General features: G+C 47.7%; 1 long non-coding RNA gene across 1 annotated transcript; it reads left to right on the forward strand.

Moving 5' to 3' along the window:
- Positions 1–324: 324 nt before the first annotated feature.
- LOC147110838 (uncharacterized) lies at positions 325–11,082 on the forward strand. The gene is made up of 2 exons (XR_015079993.1): positions 325–1,469; positions 10,098–11,082. It is a non-coding gene; the product is annotated as an uncharacterized LOC147110838 (long non-coding RNA).
- Positions 11,083–11,292: the final 210 nt, after the last annotated feature.

Raw genomic sequence — 11,292 nt, forward strand, 5'->3', positions numbered from 1 at the left:
TCTCCCTCACACATACACTCCCCCTCTCTCCCTCACACACACACTCCCCCCTCTCCCTCACACACACACTCCCCCTCCCTCACACACACACACTCCCCCCTCTCCCTCACACACACACTCCCCCCCCTCCCTCACACACACACTCCCCCCCCTCCCTCACACACACACACTCCCCCCTCTCCCTCACACACACACTCCCCCCTCTCCCTCACACGCACACTCCCCCCTCTCCCTCACACGCACACTCCCCCCCTCTCCCTCACACGCACACTCCCCCCCTCTCCCTCACACGCACACTCCCCCCCTCTCCCTCACACACACACTCCCCCCCTCTCCCTCACACACACACTCCCCCCCTCTCCCTCCTTTGCTTTCTCTCCCTGCCTCCCCTCTCCCTCGCTAGCGCCTCAGGCCCGGCCGGACTCACCTCGGTAGCAGAACGGAGTCAGTCCGACAGCGGGAGGCCGGGTGCACAGCGCTCCGAAGCGAGCCCAGGGTTCCTGCTGGTGAACGCGGCGGGCCTTTGGACCCGGTTGGCCGGGCGGCAGACTCCTGCCTTTCGCTGCAGACACCCGTGTCCGATAGCGATCGGGGACAGCTGTTTGAAAAGCGCAGGTTTTGCCGGACCCGCACTCACGGCACGAGAGAGAGGGGGAAGTAGAGAGAGAGGGGGAAGTTGAGAGAAAGAAGGCGAGAGGGAAGAGGAGAGAGAGAGAGAGAGAGAGAGAGAGAAGGAGAGGGAGAGAGGGAAGAGAAGGAGAGAGAGAGGGAAGAGGAGAGAGAGAGAGATAAATTTTTTGAGCTTCAGGCCTGCCTGCAGCGGACGGAGAGCAGCCCCGAGTCCCCCCTGCGCGAGGGTGAGGAGGAGGGGGGAACGGCGGCGGTTAGAGCGGAGCGCTGAACTCGAGACCCAGGCTTCCCGCGCTGCTAGGCCGCGGCTTCGCGCATCCACTACAATAAAGAGATTGCTAAATATTAAAGTTCAGGTTTTGAAGCACCCCATAGCTAAGAAGACAACTGCACAAAAGAACCTAACGGGGTACACACAGAAAGTGGGAAAAATAAAGACACAGAAAGTGTGGGGGAAAAAATCGTGAAGAATCAAGATGGCGGCCACTCACCTCGGTTCAGAATGTTAAGGCCCGCCCACACACGCACCGATTGGTCAACCATCAGGTCACTGAAGCGTAGGATTGGTCAATCGTCAAGTCACTCAACACTCAACTGTAGGATGGCCCGCCCGCACACGCAATGAACCCGCCCCCGTGATGCAGCGATTGGTCAACCGTCGGTCAACTGTCAGGTCGCTCGACCATACGATTGGTCAACCTTCACGTCACTCAATACTAATGAGCAAATGAGCGGAACTTTTCCCATTTAATGAGCGGAATTGTGAACGTTTTTGGGATACTGTGGGCACGATTTTTCTCTGACGGAAAAGTAAATATACCTATGACCGGTCCGTAATGGTAAGCTTTCTTTTGATGTGACGCGCGTGTAGGTACACTCTATAACTTTCGAACGTATAGAGAATGGACAGACAGACAGAAGAGGTCTTTTATATATATAGACTAGCTGGGGGTGCCGAGGCTTTTTTGAGGGCATGTTGTTGTTGGAAGAGAGAGAGGGAGCGACTGGGGGGAAGAGAGAGAGGGAAGGAGAGAGAGAGAGAGAGGGAAGGAGAGAGAGGGAAGTAGAGAGAGAGAGAGAGGGGAGGAGAGAGAGAGAGAGGGAAGGAGAGAGAGAGAGAAGGAGAGAGAGAGAGAAGGAGAGAGAGAGAGAGATGGAAGGAGAGAGAGAGGGAAAGAGAGAGAGAAAAGGAGAAGGAGAGGCGGGAAGGAGAGAGAGAGAGGGGGGAAGGAGAGAGAGAGAGAGGGAAGGAGAGAGAGAGAGGGGGAAGGAGAGAGAGACGGGGGAAGGAGAGAGAGACGGGGTGAGAGAGAGAGTGACTGGGGGAGAGGGAGAGAGAGACTGGGTGAGAGAGAGAGAGAGAGAGACTGGGGGAGAAGAGAGAGAGATTTTGGGGGAGAAGAGAAAGAGAGAGAGATTGGTAGAAAAGAGAGAGAGACTGGAAGTGTGAGAGAGAGAGAGAGAGAGACTGGAAGTGTGAGAGAGAGAGAGAGACTGGAAGTGTGAGAGAGAGAGAGAGACTGGAAGTGTGAGAGAGAGAGAGAGACTGGGAGTGAGAGAGAGACAGAGACTGGGAGTGTGAGAGAGAGAGAGCGTCTGGGAGTGTGAGAGAGAGTGGGAGTGTGTGAGAGAGAGAGATTGGGAGTGTGAGCGGCCGCTCACCTGATGGCTTTGGGTCGGGCTCTGGGGCGGGGCTGTTGACGCCGCGGGGAGGTTTTGTGCGTGGCAGCTCCCGTCACGGCCCGCCGCGGCCGGTGACCTGGTGGCTTTGGGTCGGGCTCTGGGGCGGGGCTGTTGACGCCGCGGGGAAGTTTTGTGCGCGGCAGCTCCCGGCACGGCCCGCCGTGGCCGGTGACCTGGTGGCTTTGGGTCGGGCTCTGTGGCGGGGTGGTTGACGCCGCGGGGAAGTTTTGTGCGCGGCGGCTCCCAGCACAGCCCGCAACTCAAGGCCCAGGCTTCCCGGGCTGCTAGGCCGTGCCCGGCGCCGGCACAGCCGCTCGAAACGGCCATCAAAGTAGGCGAGCCTCCGGCCGAATGGCAGGGGATCACTTCATTTCCTACTGTTGCTAAATACAATTTAAAACTCAAATAAATTGTTATTTTCCTTAGTTCCCTAACACACAGAAAGTGTGGGAAATAAATCGTGAAGAATCAAGATGGCGGCCACTCACCTCGGTTCAGAATGATAAGGCCCGCCCACACACGCACCGATTGGTCAACCGTCAGGTCACTGAACTGTAGGATTGGTCAATCGTCAAATCACTCAACACTCAACTGTAGGATGGCCCGCCCGCACGCGCAATGAACCCGCCCCCATGACGCAGCGATTGGTCAACCGTCAGGCAACTGTCAGGTCACTCGACTGTACAATTGGTCAACCTTCACGTCACTCAATGCTAATGAGTGAATGAGCGGAACTTTTCCCATTTAATGAGCGGAATTTTGAACGTTTTTTGGATACGGTGGGCGCGATTTTTGACCGGACGGAAAAGTAAATACGCCTATGACCGGTCCGTAATCGTAAGCTTTATTTTGATGTGACGCGCGTGTAGGTACGCTCTATAACTTTCGAACATATAGAGAACAGACAGACAGACAGACAGAAGAGGTCTTATATAGATATAGATTAAGGGCAAGAGGATAATTAGGGAAAGACTAGGGCCCATTAGGGATCAAAGTGGCAATCTGTGTGTGGAGCCAGAAGATGTAGGTGGGGTTTTAAATGAATTTTTTACATCTGTGTTCACTATGGAGAAGGACGATGTAGACATAGAAATCAGGCAGGGGACTGTGATATACTTGAACATATTAGCATCGAGAGGGAGGAGGTACTAGTGGGTTTAGCAGGCTTAAAAGTGGATAAATCCCCAGGCCCGGACGAGATGTATTCCAGGCTGCTGTGTGAGGCAAAGGAGGAGATTGCAGGGGCTCTGACACAAATTTTCAGAACCTCTCTGGCCACAGGGGATGTGCCAGAGGACTGGAGAACAGCTAATGTAGTACCATTATTCAAGAGGGGTAGTAGGGATAAACCAGGGAATTACAGGCCAGTGAGCCTAACATCAGTGGTAGGGAAATTATTGGAAAAAATTCTGAGGGACAGAATTAGTCTCCACTTGGAGAGGCATGAATTAATCAGGGATAGTCAGCATGGCTTTGTCAAGGGAAGATCATGTCTGACCAATTTGATTGAATTTTTCAAGGGGGTGACTAGGTGTGTGGATGAGGGTAGTGCAGTGGATGTGGTATATATGGATTTCAGTAAGGCTTTCGATAAAGTCCCGCATAGGAGACTGGTCAAGAAGGTAAGAGCCCATGGGATCCAGGGTGCCTTGGCACATTGGATCCAAAACTGGGTTAGTGGCAAAAGGCAGAGGGTGATGGTCGAAGGTTGTTTTTGTGACTGGAAGCCTGTGTCCAGTGGGGTACCACAGGGATCGGTGCTGGGTCCCTTGCTGTTTGTGGTCTACATTAATGATTTGGATGTGAATGTAAAAGGTATGATCAGTAAGTTCGCAGATGATATGAAAATTGGTGGGGTGGTAAATAGCAAGGAGGGTAGCCTCAGTCTGCAGGACGATATAGATGGGTTGGTCAGATGGGCAGAACAGTGGCAAATAGAATTTAACCCTGAAAAGTGTGAGGTGATGCATTTTGGAGGGACTAACAAGGCAAGGGAATACACAATAAATGGTAAGACCCTAGGAAAGACAGAGTATCAGAGGGACCTTGGTGTGCATGTACATAGATCCCTGAAGGCAGCAGAACAGGTGGATAAGGTGGTTAAAAAGGCATATGGGATACTTGCCTTCATTAGCCGAGGCATAGAATATAAGAGCAGGGAGGTTATGATGGAGCCGTACAAAACACTGGTTAGGCCACAGCTGGAATACTGTGTGCAGTTCTGGTCGCCACACTATAGGAAGGATGTGATTGCTTTGGAGAGGGTGCAGAGGAGATTCACCAGGATGTTACCTGGGCTGGAGCGCTTCAGCTATGAAGAAAGACTGGACAGGCTGGGGTTGTTTTCCTTGGAGCAGAGAAGGCTGAGGCAGGACCTGGTTGAGGTGTACAAAATTATGAGGGACATAGATAGGGTAGATAGAAAGGAACTTTTTCCCTTAGTAGAGGGGTCAATAACAAGGGGGCATAGATTCAAGGTAAAGGGCAGGAGGTTTAGAGGGGATTTGAGGAAGAACTTTTTCACCCAGAGGGTGGTTGGAATCTGGAACTCACTGCCTGAAAGGGTGGTAGAGACAGGAACCCTCACAACATTCAAGAAGCATTTGGATGAGCAGTTGAAATGCCATAGCATACAAGACTATGGACCAAATGCTGGAAAATGGGATTAGATTAGACAGGGCTTGATGGCCGGCGCAGACGCAATGGGCCGAAGGGCCTCTTTCTGTGTTGCATAACTCTATGACTCTATTAGTCAAGCACGATTTTCCTTTTGTACATCCATGTTGACTTTTTCCGATCCTGTCACTGTTTTCCAAGTGCTCTGCTATTACATCTTTTATAATGAACTCTAGCATTTTCCCCACTACGTAATTCCCCATTTTCTCTCTACCACCTTTTTTGAATAGTGGGGTAACAGTTGCTACCTTGCAATCCATGGGTACTGTTCCAGATTCCATCGAATGCTGGAAGGTGATCAGCAAAGCATCAACTATTTCTAGGGCCACTTCCTTAAGTACTCTAGGATGTAGATTATCAGGCCCTGGGGATTTATCAGCCTTCAATCCCATCAATTTTCCTAACATCTTTTCCCTACAAATACTGATTTCTTTCAGTTCCTCCCTTTCATCAGACCCTATGTTCCCCGGCATCTCTGGGACGTTATTTGTGTCCTCCTTTGTGAAGACAGAACCAAAATATGTATTTAATTGGTCTGCCATTTCTTTGTTCCCCATTATAACTTCCCCTCATTCTGACTGCAAGAGACCTACGCTTGACTTCACCAATGTTTTTCTCTTCACATATCTATAAAAGCTTTTACAGTCAGTTTTTATGTTCCCTCCAAGCTTACTCTCATATTCTATTTTCCCTTTCTTAATTAATCCCTTTGTCCTCCTTTGTTGAATCCTAAACTGCTCCCAAACCTCAGGTTTACTGCTTTTTCTGGCCAATTTATATGTCCTCTCCTTGGATCTTATGCTATCCCTAATTTCCCTTGTTAGCCACGGTTGAGTCACCTTTTTTGTTTTATTTTTATGTCAAACAGGGATGAACAAATTCTGTAGTTCATCCATGCGGTCTTTGAAGGTTTGCCATTGCCTATCCACCGTCAACCCTTTGAGTGACATTCCCCAATCAATCCTACCCAACTCACGCCTCAGACCATCATAGTTTTCTTTATTTAAATTTAGGACCCTAGTCTCTGAGTCGACTACTTCATTCTCCATCTTAATGAAGAATTCGATCATATTATGATTGCTCCGACCCAAGGGGCCTCGTACAACAAGATTGCTAATTAATCCTTTCTAGTTACATAATACCCAGTCTAAGATGGCCTGATCTCTGGTTGGTTCCTCGACATATTGGTCCAGGAAACCATCCCTTAAACACTCCAGGAATTCCTCCTCCACAGTATTGTTACTAATTTGGTTAGCCCAATCTATATGTAGATTAAAGTCACCCATGATTACTGCTATGCCCTTATTGCATGCTTCTCTAACTTTCCTTTTAATGCCACCCCCAACCTCTGCATTACTGTTTGGAGGTCTATATACCACTCCCACTAATGTTTTCTGCCCCTTTGTATTTCTCAGTTCTACCCATACAGATTCCACATCATCAGAGCTAATATCAATTCAATTCAATTCAATTCAAATCGCTTTATTGGCATGACAAGGTACATCTTATGTTGCCAAAGCATTGAAAAACATTCATGGTTGTACACAAAAATACAGATCTATCCATACAGTGTATAAACAGATATATCCCTGAGTGTATAAATATACATTCATATAATTTGTATATACTCTTTTCTTATATTTAGTGGTTGTCCCTCTGTTTATGGCAAGCTGTAACATAGTGTGCCGCTAAGGTTACACAATTTCTCTCTTCCCCTAGTAGGTATGGGAGTTTTTGGTCATCATTCAAATTTCTGAATTCCGGGCATATTTTTGTGAATTTTGGGTAGAAATTCTCCCTTATGCCCTGATATTTTCTACAAGCTGTGAGGAAGTGCATCTCTGTCTCCACCACTCCCTGACTGCAGTGAGAGCACATCCTGTCCTCTCTTGGTAGCCGGGTCTGCCTGTGTCTACCTTTTTCAATCGCCAGGCTATGTTTACTAAGTCTGTACATTGTCAAGGTTTTTCTCAGTTTGCTATCCTTTACCCTGGTCAGGTAATCAGCCATGTTGTATTGTCTGTTTAGGGCCAAGTAGCAATTGAGTTTGCTTTGGGTTTTTGTTGTTTCTGCCCAATATGACAGATATTTTTCCTTTTGCTTAGCGACGATTGTGTTGGGTCGAATTCTTTGTGTTACGCTGTCACTGTCCTGGGGCTGGTTATTGTTAGTAGTGTTAGTAGTTACTTCACTGAGTCCCAGGACTAGTTGACTGAGGGTATTCTTCTTTATGGTCCTCTCTTGGCATTTCAGGGCTTCGTAATGATAGCATTGGGGGTTGCTCATTTCTAGGTGTTTCCAAAATTTGGTGGCTCTTTTTTGGATAGTGATTATTAATGGATATTGGCCTAGTTCTGCCCTGCATGCATTGTTTACGGTTTTCCTTTGAGTCCGGAGGATACTTTTACAGAATTCTGCATGTAGGATCTCAATTGGGTGTTTGTCCCATTTTGCAAATTCTTGTTGTGTTAGCGGTCCCCACATCTCACTGCCATAGAGTGCAATTGGTTCAATTACTGATTTGAAAATTTTGAGCCAAATGCTAATTGGGATTTCTATTTGGATTGATTTTTTAATGACATAGAAAGCCCTCCTTGCTTTCTCTTTCAGTTCATTCACAGCCAGATGAAAATTTCCCGTAGAACTGATTTTTAAGCCCAAGTATGTGTAGTTAGTGGTTTGTTCAATTTTGGTTGTTCCTAGTGTGAAATTTATTTTGGGTCCCTGATGTCTGGATCTTTGCTGGAACACAAGGACTTTGGTTTTTTGGGGATTTATTGTCAGGGCCCAGGTCTGGCAGAACGACTCCAGCAGATCCAGGTTCTGCTGTAGACCCTCCTTAGTTGGTGACAGCAAAACCAGGTCATCTGCATAGAGGAGGAATTTAACTTTGGATTCATATAGGGTGAGGCCGGGTGCTGTAGATTGTTCAAGTAGTTTTGCCAATTCATTTATGTAAATATTAAAGAGTGTCGGTGAGATGGGCGAGCCCTGCGTCACCCCCCGCCCCTGTGGGAAGTATTTTGTTTGTTTGTCTCCAATTTTAACTGCACATTTGTTGTTTGTATACATTGATTTAATTACATCATATGTTTTTCCCCCTACCCCGCTTTCGATAAGTTTCAGGAATAAACCATTGTGCCAGATGGAATCGAAAGCCTTCTGGAAATCTATAAAGCATGCGTAGATTTTGCTTTTGTTTTGATGAACGTGTTTGTCAATTAGGGTCTGTAGGGTGAAGATATGATCTGATGTTCTATAGTTTGGCAGGAATCCAATTTGGCTTTTACTCAAGACATTGTGCTCCTCAAGGAAGTTTATAAGTCTTTTGTTTATGATACTACAGAATACCTTCCCCAGGTTACTGTTTACACAGATGCCTCGATAGTTATTTGGGTCGACTTTGTCCCCACTTTTGTATATGGGCGTTATGAGTCCTTTGTTCCAGATATCAGGGAAGTAACCGACACTCAGAACCAAGTTGAAGAGTGTTAATCCCTTCTTTAACCAGCAATGCTACCCCACCTCCCTTTCCCTTTTGCCTATCTTTCCTGAATATTGAATACCCCTGGATGTTGAGTTCCCAGCCTTGGCCACCCTGGAGCCATGTTTCTGTAATCCCAATCAAATCATATTTGTTTACCTCTATTTGCGCAGCTAATTCATCCACCTTATTACGAATGCTCCTCACATTAAGACACAAAGCCTTCAGGCTTATTTTTTTAACGCTCTTACACCTATTAGAATTATTATTTACGGTGGCCATGTTTGATTTATACCGTTGATTTCTCTGACTGCCACTTTTGTTTTTCTCCTTCCTATCTTTTGCTTTTATCCTTGTTTCCCTTTCCTCTGTCCCCTTGCTCAGATTCCCAACCCCCTGCCAGTTTAGTTTAAACCCTCCCCCAGAGCACTAGCAAACACTCCCCCTAGGACATCGGTCCCAGCCCTGCCCAGGTGCAAACCGTCCGGCTTGAACTGGTCCCACCTCCCCCAGAACTGGTTCCAATGTCCCAGGAATTTGAATCCCTCCCCCTCGCACCATTCCTCTAGCCACGTATTCATCTGAAATATCCCTCTATTTCTACTCTGACTAGCACGTGGCACTGGTAGCAATCCTGAGATTACTACCTTTGAGGTCCTATTTTTTAATTTACCTCCTAACTCCCTATATTCTGCTTTTAGGACCTCATCCCGCTTTTTACCTATATCGTTGGTACCTATATGCACCACGACAACTGGCTGTTCACCCTCCCCTTCCAAGATGTTCTGCAGCCGCTCTGAGACATCCTTGACCCTTGCACCAGGGAGGCAACACACCATCCTGGAGTCTCATTTGCGGCCGCAGAAACACCTATCTATTCCCCTTACAATAGAATCCCCTATTACTATAGCTCTACCCCTCTTTCTCCTCCCATTCTGTGCAGCAGAGCCACCCCTGGTGCCAGGAAGTTGGCTGCTGCTACCTTCCTCTGGTAAGCCATCCCCCCCAACAATACCAAAGTGGTGTATCTGTTTGAGAGGGGGATGACCCCAGGGGATTCCTGCACTACCTGCCTGTGCCTAGTACTCTGCTGTTGGTCACCCATTCCCTGTCTGCATGTCCAACCTTTGCCTTGTAGGGGGTTTCTCTTGCTCATTCTGGTCTCCTACCAGGCTTCGTGCAATAATTACCCTTGAGTGGTTTGACCCACTCTCCCCTACGGTTCTAGACCTTGGACTTAGGTGCAGGGAACTGTAGTGCAGAGAAAGACTCAATAGACCAGGTTGAATAGCACGAAATGGATGCTTTTATTATTAAACAGTTTGCAGCATTAAAAAATACATGTCATAAGCATAAATTAAAGTGACTACAAGCATGCACATATCTATAAACTTAATTCCATGGAAATGGGAAACACACGGCACATCGAAAAAGGGGGGAACACATTACGATTACCCTTACTCCCTCCCCTATACCTAGACTAAGTTTCGACCTGAGGAACTCGGAATCATGCTCACCACTTTCAGATTCGCAAAAGAGGGGGTTCGCAGCCTTTTGGTACAGCTTTCCGTCGTCACGTGGATTTGGAAACTTCTGGCGCAGCTTGTTTTTCTCTCTCTCTCAGGCGACGAGGCAGTGGACACAGCCTTGATGAGCGCTCGTCATGGTTGAATCTGTTAACAAGCCGTTGAAGAACTGGATACACATGGGAGAATCCGAGAGTTTCTGGCCAAATGGTATGTCGAGGCCCTGACTGGCTAGGCCTGGAATGTCTTTTTATTTATTTCTCGCTCCCGCCTGGCTCGGTGGTTTTCCAGAGGTTGTCTTCTCCTTCGGCCTGGGTTGTCGATGATCTCCCGACAAAAGTACCCGGGCCACCCTCCTTCGTCTTCCCGTCGTAGTCGAGCCTTGCCTGGCCGAGCTGGCTTCCCAGCCAAAGTCTTCTCGTCGTCACCGAAGTTACGAATTGTACCGAAGAAGTGAATCGTCCTATGAATGAAGCGTAGCCGTCGAGGTGAAGCGTTGCCTCCAGTGTGTGTGTCTTGTTTGATGGACTTTCAAATCCATAATTATACTCTTTTGGGACAGTCTTATCTCCCGCCAGATCATAGTCCAGTCTTTGTAATATTTTTGGCGGGCAGAAATCTCTGCAGGGGCGCTTTGTCTTGTAACGGGAGCCGGTGATAGCTTAACTGGCCTTCCTGGCCGATAATGTCTTTTACTTTGTCACCGTAACTCGGTTCGCATATTGATCGGTCTGGAGATTGCCTTTGATGGCTGTTAAACGGTTCTTCCTTTGTACAGTAAATGGGTTTAAGTGTTCATTCAATTGTCCGCCCATATCTTGATGGGCCCCATCCTGTTGCCTGAAACTGTCTTGTACTTAGAATCCAATTGAATATGTATGCCCATTTCCCTGAGTTTCGGTTTCCCGATACTGGCTTTCGCGGGCTTACTGTTCTCAATCCACAAGCCTGTCTGGCTTGCAGTAACAGAAATCAAATGGTCCCAGAAACTGATCACGAGGTCCGGCGGCCATTTTGTATGCCCCTTTTTATCAAAGGGTTTTCTGTATAAGCTTCTTTTGGTCAATAAAGCTGTATTATTAATCCTGTTTTCTTGCGTGATTATTTAATGAAAATTTCCGAATCTTACAGCCTGCGGTGTGACCAACTGATCAAACATGCTATTCACGACGTCCTCAGCCTTGCGAATGGTCCAGTATGAATCCAATCGCAGCTCCAGCGCCGCAATGTGGTCTGCCAGTAGCTGCAGCTGGACACACTTCCTGCACACATAGTTCTCCCACAGACACTTGG

The sequence above is a fragment of the Somniosus microcephalus genome, chromosome 11, assembly GCF_052327205.1.
Source record: "Somniosus microcephalus isolate GS21.2 chromosome 11, FLI_Smic_1.0, whole genome shotgun sequence".
NCBI lineage: Eukaryota > Metazoa > Chordata > Chondrichthyes > Squaliformes > Somniosidae > Somniosus > Somniosus microcephalus.